Here is a 13,901-nt window from a genome sequence, read left to right as displayed (position 1 = left end):
AAAGGGACTCCTGAGGCGACCACAAGATCTAATTCAAGGCCTCGAAGGTCGACGAAAATGGTTGCTGCCGTGAAAAAGTCTGCCGAGGACAAGAAAGGCAAGGTCACCGTCAGCGGCCTCTCCAGGGAGTTCAACGTCAGTAGTAGGACCACGGACTGGCTAGTTAAGAAAGATCTTGGCCTTAAGGTCTACCAGAGAACCCCACGTCAACCCCTCGAGCCGTAAAATTTAAAGGAGTGTTCAGTTTTAGACGCGCACACCTATATTAATGTATGCCTCAAGGTAGCCCCGGACAAAAAAAAATCGTCCGATTAAGACGAGGGCTGCAGGAGGGCCACTGGTGGTTTTGCATCTAGAATGGCATAAATTTTGCAACTTGTAAGACTGGCATTTAAGATCCTTGTAAACACATATCCTAACTGTCTTGTCACTGACTTCAAGTTCATTTCCAATTGAGGCAAAGGAACTCACTGTGTACAAATCAATGATGTTGCTCATCTTTCTAATGAAATCCACGTCCCTGACCCTCCTAGAGACTTTTTGTGACCTTGAAATAGTCCTACTAGGTTTTTCAAATCCTGCAGTTCCCTCCAGGTGGCATGGATGTAACGCATTGCTAGCCCAGTGATATTAAATTTGTCAAAATTGCTGATTTGTTTTTGATATTAATTTCACAAATAACTACGGGGTATCTCAGTTCCTACTCTATGAGCTGAATCTTTGGCAACTCCGAGTATAATTCTTCCATTGTGAAGAAATTAGACTGAAAAAATATGTTTTTACTATTTATTACGTGGGATTAAAAAAAATTATGATGAGGACATTTAGTTAGAAGGCAACCAAAAAAAGGCAAGGATTTCATCATCGAGCCCATGTTTTATCATGTCAGAATTTAATTTGTGTTATTTTGCCGAAAAATATATTTCAATTAATTATATTTATTGATGAGTATTATAAAAAAGATTCTAAAGTCTCTCCCGAATTTTTGTAGTGGTTTGACAAAGCCAACTGTCTCTTCTTCTGACAAAATCTAGATCATAACGATGTTGAAATAACTTTTCTAGAGAAGCTTATAATTACCAAGACATGTCTTGCTGTTGTTTTAACAATATCTTTAACCTCTTTGTAAAAAAATAATTTTGTTCTTAGGCTCCAAATCAACATAAAGAGTGAGAAAAAATAACAAAAGTTATGATACTTATATATAAGAAATAAGGGAAAGTACTGGTTAGTTCTCATATTCTTGTAAACTAAAGTTATCTTCAAGATACAAAATCTGCCAATATTGTTAAAAAATAAACAGCTTCCAAATGAGGATGAAAAACATAACAATAAATAAATTTCAAAGAAATTTTTGCAAAAAAAAGAGTTTGGTTCAAAAATGACTTATTAACAAAAGGGGAAGGTTAGAAGTTAAAACTAGATATGAATGAACACTCATTTTTAACTCTTTATAAAAACTCTTTACCGGCCCCATGCAACTCGTGGATCGTAGTTTGCCTTCCATTGAATTGATAAATTCGCTTTCTAAGAAATGACCGAATGTAATATGATAATATCAAGGTTTTTATAATTATGAATAATCACTAAATGATGTTATGAATGAATAGTGTAATTATTTATAAAGATCGCGTGAACGAGTGTTTGATGATTATATCTCGTTATGACGAATAATAAATTGACATAATATGTTTTTTATTGTTATGTTCGGCACAAACTTTATCTATAGTTCATCAGATCTGTAACAATCGTTGATTATAAGTAACAATGAGTTTCTTTGGAAGGGTAAAAAAAGAGCTCAAAATACTATACTTCAATATTTAAAAGTCGTAGTTCATTGGTTCAATTAAAGGACTCATGCAAAAAAGTGGACTAGAGCACTTATAAAGAATCCTATATTTTTATTATTTTCTTAAAATGGTAAATTGCTATAAGTTTATATTTATTCAAATCAATATTACTCATAGCTATAAGCCAGGAGCAAAAATAAGACCAACAGATTAATACTAGTCCAAAGTCTATGCAACACTTTCCCCCGCTATTGGTTTGAGGTGCCATTATTATGACTCTATAACTAACTACACAACCATATTGAGTTTACACTTATTATTTAATTTACAGGGTGAATTATGTAAAAAAAATAAAAATTGCATACGTTATGAAAGAAAACCGTACTAAAAAAAAAGACATTTGTTTTTACATATACAAGGAATAAAATCATACTAACAAGAGCGTGAACACTTAGTTTATGTGACCCTTTAAGTATACGAGAGAATAGAAGACATAAATGTATTTGTTGATGTTAAACTTCTGAAATTTAAAGGAAAAACAGTTTATTCCTTAAAATTTTGTCTTATCAACATTACCATAGCTTTTATCACATTACCACAAACGTAAAAAAGTGTATGTAACTTTAGTAAACCCTTCCAACGTTTTCAGTTTCTTAATGACACGTATTCTGTTGACTTCGTTTGTGCAGGCCAAGACCTAATTCAAATTATGTGAGGCAACAAACAGAGACAATGCCCTGAGTCCTAGTCAAATTAAATGCAGTTTGGCAGACGTTAAGGCCTACAGAGTTATGTATCTATAACAAACGGTACCAAAATTCTAAGAGGAGAATACAATTAAATATAAATTGATCCAGACTGTGAGTCATTTTGATAAAAGTTTATATGCTGGAGATCATGTTGTAGTTTGAACTGTCCTATGAGACTGATAGATGGATTATAAAAGATGATCCTGGTCTTGTTAAATGAGCTCTAGGATGGTATACAAAGCAATTGACTAGATCTCACAAAGTTCAGATGGTTTGATGTACAATGGCTTCAAAAATCCCCTACTTTGAGGATAGCAAAAATGTTTTATGTCTTTGATGCCACTGCGTATAAACCCGAACTGTATGGTCCAGAGACAAAAAAAATAATAGATAAAAAAGGGCACAAGGCTCCAATAAGTTCAAGGAGAAAATAATAATAATAAAAAACAGCATGTCCCTATTTGGTTTAACAACAAGGGGCTTATATATCATTACTAGATATGTCCCATTTGTAATTTAGCTTTTGTATATTCATTTTCATTCGTATTCGATACTCCCTCGTATACCTGCATAAATAAAGTAATTGGCACGATTATAGTTCTTTTTTTAGATACAAAATGTGTTTTACGTTAACCTATTAAGGACGAATAATTTTTTAAATTCCTAATGATGTATTTTTCTATAACTTAGTCATTTGTTTTATTAAATAGATTTTTACTGATGAATATGATCTGGTTAATAAGTCTTGCATTATCAGTAAATTTGTTGTTTGTAATGGCGTAGAAGGATTTCTTCAAGCGGAAAAAGTGAATCATTAAGTTTTTTTGGTATTCTTTCATTCTTGGGGAGAAAACATGGCATATGAAGTGATATAAGTATTGAGTAGTTAGATGTGAGTCTGCTTATGAAAAATGAAGAGTAACACTGCAGATTTCTTGGGGAGTTACCATCTATAATATTAGAGCAAAATTTGTATTTTAGCCGACGCCTAAATACTCTGGGCAATGACAAATACTAACATTAGTATAAAAATATGAAACAATAGTCGAGAATAGAACTTTCGTATGATGCGCGATGAGAATTACTCTTTAATTTTTCTCTATGTACAAAAATCACATACCCAATAATGGGGCAAGAATAAATATGAACTAAGGACAGTAAAAAATTATAACCCATCAGTATTCCGTCTGATTATAATTTGTTGTTTTCATAATGTTTGTTCTTTTTCGTAACTATTTTAGGCTCAAATCTTTTGAAATATTTACATTAGAAGTCCCATAACAAAGCATATAGTATATCCAGTTACAAACAAAAATACTCCGTAATAAGCCTCTCTGAATAATACTCTAAAAGTACTGAACATTGTGACAATATGTACAAGGTAGATATTCATCAATGTAAACATTTTGATGATGTTGTGACTTTCAAAATCTTATTTGAAGGTTATTTCTATAAAGTGAAACGGTACAGAAAATATAATTATTCTTCAGGGACTTCCAAAATTAAAATTTAATATATGTAGTTATCGTAATGCACTATTAAATATTGGCTCTTATAGCATGAAATATATTTTTATTTTGTCTCATTAAATATTTGTAAATAATGAAATTTGGCATTAGGTTGAAAACTATTCAAACTTTATGAGGGTAAACAAAAAATTGAATATTACAAGATTGAAAAAAAACACGTTGTGTCGATTTTGAGTAAATTTAGAACAAACATGTGCTACCCTCATAAATAGAAAATGATGATTTACATTATTGTTGCATTTGAATCTAAAAAAAAATTGTTCTAATGCAGATCCAATATTGAACTCCAAATGGAAATTCAAAATATTATTACAGATTATAAAATAGTAAATTATTATTATTATACACGATAAATGGATTTTCAAAGACCTTGTTTATTTCACTCCGTTTTTAAAATAAATCAAAATTCGCTCTAAAGTACTGCATGCATAAAACATTGAATTAAAATGATAGAAACAAAATATAAGAGCTTATCTGTTGCAAATATGTATTAAGTTTAAAGATATTATAATATCTAGAACATCCAAACCTAAAAGAGGCAAGTTAATAATAAAAAGTCCTTTTTTATTTCCAGTGTTTTTTCGTTTAGTATAAAAATTTAGTTAAATGTAAATTGTTTATCTACTTTTGTTCTATATCGGGATGTCCACTCTTTGAAATCAAATTAGTTTTTATTAGGCCATGAATAGTTCTTTGTATTGATAGTTAGTGTAATAAATTCTAAGGATTTTTGTGCAAGCAATATTCTTTGTAATAGTCAATCTGAACAGTGTTGATTTAATGTTCTAAAGTATTTACATCTTAGAATAATGTATTTACGAGTACTTGAGCTAAATAATGACAAAGTGTTATGAAGAGTGTTGGACTAAGGTCAAATTGAGGATCGACATCGAAGTAATTGCTGTTTGTGTTTATATTAAAGGTACTTACAGCTAATCAAATGAAACACCATCTCCCCTGAAATATTTTTCAAATAATCAAATTATTCATATTATTTTTTCACTTTCTTTCTTTACACGGCAAAAGTGCTTGGAATTTATAACTTTTTCTAAACATAGTTATGAATCATTTATTCGTCATACAGGCCTAAATATCTTCAACAAACTCCTGAAAATCACAATATTTCAAAAGTTTTTTGTTTAGTTAAATTTTCTGACCTATGGAATAGTGTATGGTCGTGAGCTCAATGTAAAGGGATTTTTATAACAGATAATTATTATAAAAAAAAAGCAATTGTGGGACTTTAGATATATATCCAGCTCGAGAAATCACTTAAATATTGTCAATTTCGAAATAAATTAGTAAAATTTATAGATTCATAATTTTCTGTTAACTGTATTTGAGTGTATTCTGTATTTTGGGATCATTCTAATACTAGATATATGAATCATCATAAATGATTATTGTTTAATTAGAAATGATATGATAATCCTAATTAAAATTAATTATAAAATATATTCATATTTTATTTCCTAAATTATTTAATGAGGCATGTTTAAAGTATGGTACATTGTGATGGGCCTTTACTTATTTCATATACTTAGGAAGAAGAACTTTTTTAAGGAAGATTGACTTCTACTTTTTGAATTAAAAATGTAATTTTAAAAATTTTATATTTGTTTTGATATTCAATTATTAGGGGGGAAAAGGAAAAGTTGAATTTCGTATAATCGAAAAAATTATAATCCTTGTTTTTTTTTAGAAAATAAAGGTGGGTCCTTCTTTATGTTCCATGTCTATTATATTTATAACAAAACAGCCAATGAAGTTTATTAACCCTCGATTAAAAAATCAATAAATTTGTAATTAAATCATAAGCAAGGTATTGTATAGATGAATAAACAATGGAATATAGCCCAATTTAATGTTTCAGAAGCACAATTAAACGTATTGGTATTCAAATGTAGATTCAATGGGAATAAGAATATTCTATATAATATTCCACTTCAGTAACAGAGGGTTAATTGCTCCTGTAACTTTAAAACCGTTTTATTCTAGGAACCACTATATCGTTTTTTTTTAAATATTTTATGAGAGTAACTTTTCATATACTAAATCTAGGTAAATGCAATTTAAATACTTTCTTTCAAGAAGAAACGAGATAAGAGAAGCAATAGCCTTAAATATATTTTATTTAATTATAATCAGAAATCTTCCAATAAAGTATTATATACTTTAGTATATTTAATATATGTTCTCATTCTATGGAATAGATATATATTTTTATTTTTTTCAAGTTTGATAAAAATGTGTGTTTTTCTTAATTACTATCCTTTCATCCCCAGATCACTTCCCTAACATAAAAATTTCAACTGTATTTTGTTGTACCCCCCCATAAGTGTTCTGAAAGTTGATCAATTAAATATGAATTATCTCTTGTGAAGCATTGAACAAACATAAATCATTATTAAAGAAACGATTTGTTTAATGAAAAACGAAGTGTACCAATTAGATGCATTTCTTCTTTTTTATTTATTATTTAATAAGTTGTGGGATTGTTAACATATATTTAAATAAAATATATGAAACTAAACATAAATTTTTAAAAAGTCTGCACTAATGCTATTTTAAATGTGGAGGGTTACCTTCTTTATAGCAGTATTTCATTTTCTCCTTCCGAAATCATATAATAGGCAGTTGATATTAATATTGCCCTTAATTCAGTAATACCATATGTGTCGCTCTATTCTTTTCCATAGCCGGGAAAAATTGAACAGTTATAATTTGGAGAACGATGACTAATTGCGAAGAGTTTTTAGGTTGGAAAACAGAAATAACGTCATTATTTTTACTTAAAACCCTGAAAATTATATAGGCAACAAATACTGAAAAATAAATTATCCTCATCATTTAAATAACTATCAAAGTTTTTAATTCTATAGCGAATTGTTTAATTAATTACTGTTAAATGTGTGTTAAGCTTTTACTTTATTTAATTTGTAATATTAGATTACTTCAAATGTTTTATAAAATTAATATTTTCTAATTGAATTAAATAATTATTTTAATAATTATAAAAATGTGATACTATACATCCATTTATAGTATATACATATCAAGAGTAAGGGTACTTATATCGCAAAATATAGCTGTAGAATTAGGAGCAAGTAAGTTTACATTTTATGAAGGTGGTGCTCTGGCCTTTACGTGACTTAAGGTCAACGCAATTAGAGAATTATTATCTATCTTCCTTTATTATATACTTAATTCCCTACATTATCACCGTCATTACAATTATCGGCATTCATATTTTCTTTTAAATTTTAAGGGAGAGTTATTTAAGGAGTGGGGAACCAAAACTTGCAGTAGCATGACTTAGTTATTTTCAACTTATATATCTTTATTTCTTTAAAATCCTTTAGCCTGCTTACATACTTATGTTTAGAACGATCCAATAATGATAACAACTGATTATTATCTTATTTACACAACTATATTATATTATATCATTAACTAATAATCAATACATTAAATACACAACGTTATGGAAATCCCATATTAATATCCTGGTCCTAGTGTTAGAGAGAGCAACGTTTTAACCTGTTTAGTAAACTACTGAAACCCAAACACTCTCTTTTTGGCGAAATTATAGTCTTGAGTCTATTAGGGAGGACATGTCAGCCGGCACAGACCATCTCCATGGGAATGTTGCCCCATTCTCGAATTAGGGAGATTTTCAGTGCATCCAAATTTGGACGAAGTTTCTTGTAGGCCCTTTCCTCCAAATGGGACCAGACTTCAAAATCAATCAGGCTCGAATCCATATTGTTTGGAATCCAAAAATCACGGCTACAAAAGCTAGGGAGATTAGCCTTGCACCACCTTTACGTCATATTGGACGTATGACAAGGAACACCACTTGTTTAAAGGTCTAAATCTTTTCTTTGAAGTGGAAATTTGCTAATAAAATAAAAAAATCCCCAAAATGGTGTTTACATACTCTAAGCTGATAATTTTGACTCCAGAGGGTAAAAAACTAAGGGTTCATTATTGGATATACTGAGGGCTCCCCAGACCATCACTAATTGTGGTTTTTGCGTCCAATAGATTCTATGGGGCGTATGAGTTCTCTTTATTCCCATAACTCAATCATTTTGAGAGTTCAAGTTAGGTTTATCAGAAAAAACTTTCACATCACTTATGATAATGTTGTCATCCACGACTGACTTTAACATACTAAAGAGTTTCTTGTTTTAGTCGACTCTCTTTTCTTTGGTTCTGACAAAAAGCAAATGTCTATTCAGATTAAGGAAAGAGAACATCTTTTGGTGGTTCTTCACAAGTTTGTTCCTTTGTGTGGACTATGTCTGGCTCCAAGAAAATTTTAGGGATTCTCTTCATTGAGTATCGCCAAATCTTCTTTTGTATAATTTTGATACTCGTCGTAGTCAGTGTTCCTCATGGTCGACCACCTCGAGGACAATCTTTGACACAATTTGTCTCTTTGTCTCTGTCTACCATGCGCTTTATAAAGGTTATGTTAATCTTCATGACCTTTAAAGCCTTAAAATTCTCTGGGTTGCTCTTCCCTGAGCAGTGAAGCTGAACGACAGCATCATGTTTGCCTTCCGTGTTTGTAAATTAAGGATTACAAAAAACGTTTTTACATACTTTGTTGACAATTGATAATTTATTTACCACAAAAATTTTACTATTATATTTCAAAACCTTTATAAATTATTAAAGTTTTTTTACAGTAATTACGGACAACCCTGTATATTTCATTTAATAGCGTTTTCAAGGGGACAGGAAAACAATTTCTTGTTGGCCCCTCATCGTTTATATAATAAATATATTGGCCATTTTATTATTTATATGAAGAAATCATACTCAAACACAAATCAATACTACTATTTTAATAAAAAATAACTAAGCAATATTATAAGGAGTAGTATCGAATAAAAATACTATGTAGATTTTAATTATCTGTAATTCATTTTAAAAATGGTGAAGAAATAAAATGACAGTGATAGTCGGAGAGTACATTAGATATAAATGGCAGTTGGTATGATTGATTTATTTGGCTAACTACCATATGATTTTGGGCTTTTTTTCTGTTTCTTTTCGGGAGAGAGGTCGTGTGATACAATAAAAATAACAACGTGATTAACCAATTTATACCACCTATATGTATATATTTTTTCTACAAATTTAATTATTGTTCTGACGTAAGATTCCATTTAATTGATTCTTTAATCAAATAGATAATTAATCAAGTATTGCAAAAAAAACAAAATGATTTTGAAGCATCTTATTATTATTTTATAGGGCATTTTCACTGCATAATGTTTAATATGAAAATAATTTTTCAAATTATATATTTATATGACAATTTTTTATACTAATTTCAAATTAGTAGAATATTGTACATATATGCATTATTTTAATAAAAAAATTACAAGTAAAGTATATTTATTAATTAACCGATATATATTAACTAAATATAACTGATCAAAATTGTTTAATAATTTTATAAGTCTAAAATCAAAAATAATCTCGACAAATTATAATTTATAATCATTTAGAACATTTTATTTCATAGAGTAGTAAAGGATTAATGTTGTAGAAAGTCATTAACTTTTTGCTAAAAAGCTTATATGAACTATGTTAAGATACATTAGCTACTCAGATTGGGTCAATCTTAATATTCTATAAGTCTTTTAAACTAATGTAGCTTAAGTTATGGGATAAAAAGTAATTATTTATTTAATCGTTTTATTATGTACAACGTAAAATACAATAAAGTTACGCAAATAACGGAAGTAAAATTAAATATGAATAACGCAACCTCGATATTGAAAAGAAACAGAAATGAGCCAACTCTTAGCAGAGTTGAGCAAGTTAATACAACTTAACTTCACTTAGATAAGTTAATAAAATTAGTTATTTAATTTTGAGGTTAACTATATAATTATTTAAATAGCGTTATTTGAACTTAAAGTTAACTAGTTAATTTTTTTTTTATAAAATTAACTTTTAACTTAACTACTTAATTTTTAAACTGTATTATCTTAACTTTAACTGAACTTCATTAAGGTAATTAGTTAAAGTTAAATTTATTTTTTCATTCTCAGTTGAAATACTAAAAAAATATTCTCTAAATAACCGTTAGTTCTCCGATAATTTAGTTAAACACTGTGTCAACACTATATGTTTCATCAAACTTTGGAACTGGGTCATTCCACCCAAAATCGTTTTTATATTTTCTCTGACCTTTTCATAATTTTACATATAGTTTAAAAAAACATAAAAACTCAAAAATCTAAAATTCCAGCCTCCTTTGACCTCCATTTATTAGTTAATTTATCTTGCTTTGCTTTTTCGCTTCGAAAAAGAAGTCGTTGAGAGTTTGAGTTTTAACTTTTTTTCTTGATCGTTCAATTGGAAGTAAAGAAAATCCCAGCCATAAAGACAGACAGAATAATTTTTATTATAATGCCCTGATAAATTTCTCGATGGACTAACTGAAATAGTTATTTTTTAATATCGAAATTGATTTTAACTGAAAAATTAAAAAAAAAAGGTTGGCTGAGTTAATTAAACTTAAGGTACTCTATAATTAATTAAGTTAAACTTAACTAGTTACAAAAATTAAAATTAACTTTAACTTAACTAGTTAATTTTCATAGAAATCGATATTAACTGTTACTCAACTAGTTATTAAAAATAAAATAATAATTAACATTACCTTAACTAGTTGGAAAGATAAGTTAACTAGCCCATCACTGCCTATAGGCAATGTTGTTCTATTAGCATTCCCTAAAGTCATCTGGTTGTTACCCAAATAAGTCAATCATACCAACTGTATATGGTCTCTCACATCCTGGATTTATGCTGACTCGACGTGAAATAGCAAAGTCATTCGTATGGCCATGTCTGAGGGCTGACGTAAAGTATTGGACGGGTGAATGTTTGTCCTGTCAAATAAACTAGCCCTCAGTGCACACAAAACCTTATGGAACAACGCCATTTAATCAAAATCCCGGTAGGCTAAGTAACATCCACGCCGGCCACGTTGGGCCACTGCCTCTATCAAAGGGATATCGATTCCTAATAACGGTCTTGAATAGGGCTACGAGATGGACAGAAGCACTTCCTTTACAAGGCCCTAAAAGAGAAAATATAGTGAATGGTTTTTTTGCAGGATGGGTATCGAGATTCAGATTTCCTCAGACCATACACTCAGATGGGGGATCTCAATTTACTGGTTCCCTATGGAAAGGCTTGTGGGAACTTCTCAAACTTATTCAGACAATTATACAAATTTAAAAATCACCATCACAGGACTGAGTTAAAGGGCTGGGGCGTCCACAGGGGTGGGCATGAGGGGCTGTAGCCCCCCCCCCACCCATAAGAAAATGAAGGAATTTGATTTAGGACTTGAAAAATTATCAATCTTGTCCCAAAAAAATTAATGGAAAAACAGAGATCAAAAATTTTTTTTGAAGGATTTATTTTGTAAGATAAAGTCGTTTGGCCAAATTATGCAGCAAAGCAAAAATTTAATTTTTGAATTTTTTTTGGTACACACATATATTTTTTTTAAGGGGACAAAATATATTTCGATGGTCAATCCAACCCCCCTCCCCGAAACTTTCCGTTCTTGTGACTGAATTTAGAAAAATATCAATAATTTTATTGTTCGATTTTTTGTAAACATGTTCACTCAATATGGCCCAATATGCCCCGTTAGTCTCCCTCTCCGAAGTGACCCACACAGCAAGTCCAATGGGTTCAAATCTGGTGAAGGTGATGGTCATATATCCTTGGGCCAAAAATCCGCTGTGTTGTCGGCGCAGAACTTCTGGTATTCGGCCGATGTGTGTGAGGATGCACCATCTTGGGTCCACACATAGTTGTCCTATGGGTAGGTGGCCTTGATCCATGGCTGTATGGTGAACCTCAGCACCTTGTAGTCGGTTTCATGGCCGATTTTCTCCCCGGCCTCAAAAAAGAAGGGATGCATCTTCTTGGGGTCGGACGCCATCACCCCCAGGAGCATTGTTTGGGCCGGATATTTTCTACAGATCAGTCCATTGAGCTCTTCTGGGGATCCTTTAAGCCAACGGTCATTCCGACGGTTGTAGACCTGGTCCACGATGAAAATCTTCTTGTCAGAGATATTTTTTACTGTGGATCTATTAGCCTTGATCCACGCACGAACTTTCTTGTACCTCTACAATCTCCTTTCCTTCAGAGTGTCTGTCAACAGTTGGAGTGGGGTACTTGTGTAAGAGGACACCCCCAAGTACTCTTTCACAGCCCTCCTGATTGTCCTCTCGCCCACGTCAAATTCGTTAGAGGGGCGAGTCATGGATTTTGTTGGGTCCTCCTTCATCTTCTTCTTCAGATACCCCAGAAACTCAGAGTCCCTTTTCTAGTTGTGTCCCCCACTTCCTTCTTTTCTTGAGAGGTCTTTTTCATCTTGACCAACTTGAAAATGGAGCATTTCACAATGTCCATAATATGTGCCACCTCAATTTTAGCATACAGAAGGTCTGATATCCTCTGCCTGTTTGTTTCTTGTCCACTCACGATGAAAGATTTGAGAAATGTTTAGTATTATTTACTTATGCATAAAGGACAGGAAATTCGGAATATGCAGGAAAAATCACAAAAACGGTATATTATAATTACATAATTAGCATTTATTAACAGTCCACGTTTTACCTCCGAGCCCTGTAGGCTATTGGGTAATCAGTAGAGCTGAATTCTAGCCCACTTTTTAATGACTCCATGTCATAATTATTCGAGTCCATTCAGCAAAACAGTATTATCGGAGTCCGGCTTTGGACTCGAAATTAAATATAAAACGCTCAGGTCCAATTTTAGAGTAAGTGAAGTCTGAGGTAAAGATAATGATTGGGCACTTTCTTTCTTTTCTTATTTAAAACTTTATTGACATTGTTGTTGTGTACCTAGTTTGTGTCAGTCCTATAGATAATATAATTTAGGAATGAAGACTACAGTTCCGTCCAGTCTAGGTTCAGTCCGATCCATTTCAGTCTTAAAACCCTATAAAGTTCGATCTTTCATAACGACAATCAATTTTTTAAAACTGATTCGTAGGAATTACGGTCTTAAGAACTGATCCCAAGACTAGACTGGCCCAAATAAATCAGTACTGACACAACACTATGTGTATCCATACCTTTAATACTTTATTCTCTAATTATATAAACCTAATCTATGTCTGCATTAATATATATTCATGTAGTACGAAGACCTAATGAACAATTGCAGGAAATGAGTAGTGACAATGTGAACAACATTTATAATATAAACTATTACAAATAGGGTCGGAACAATGGATATTATATCACCAAACCTCATACTGTTTTTGTTTTTTTCCTTTCAATAAATAGATCAATTATAATAAAGTTGCTTAATTATTTTTTCTTTTACTTTATTATATGGATCAATCCTAGTCTGTTTTTTTATGTTTCTTAGGTTTTTTTTTATAAAAATTTATAAAAGTAGATTTTAAAGTTTTAACAAAATTATTTCCAACGAAAGACCCTATTTTAAAGTGGGGTTTAGGATAATTACAATTGCCCCAGTGTGTCTCCAAAAACTGGCTCTAAAGACAACATATGGTTATAATCCGAGTGCACATGGTTTTGAGTACGTTGTGGTTCTAAATACCCATCATGTTTATATTTTTGATCACTGACATAGGTGTGGATATGATCTATAAATCCTACGTAATAGTCATGTAAAAGTTAAGTTACATAATTCAAGAATTGAGTTGAACATGCAACTCAAGACTTGATAAAAGTGACTTAAGCTATCTAATTTCAAATAAGCAAGTTGTTCCTTGGTCATTTTCCAAT

General features: G+C 30.9%; 1 protein-coding gene across 1 annotated transcript in view; it reads right to left on the bottom strand.

The window, feature by feature from the left end:
- LOC121116545 (uncharacterized) overlaps positions 1-13,901 on the bottom strand; it is a 55,754-nt gene that overhangs the window by 20,257 nt on the left and 21,596 nt on the right. The window lies entirely within an intron of this gene.

This window comes from Lepeophtheirus salmonis, chromosome 4 (genome assembly GCF_016086655.4).
Source record: "Lepeophtheirus salmonis chromosome 4, UVic_Lsal_1.4, whole genome shotgun sequence".
Lineage (NCBI taxonomy): Eukaryota > Metazoa > Arthropoda > Copepoda > Siphonostomatoida > Caligidae > Lepeophtheirus > Lepeophtheirus salmonis.
This window is presented reverse-complemented; position numbering and strand designations above follow the sequence as displayed.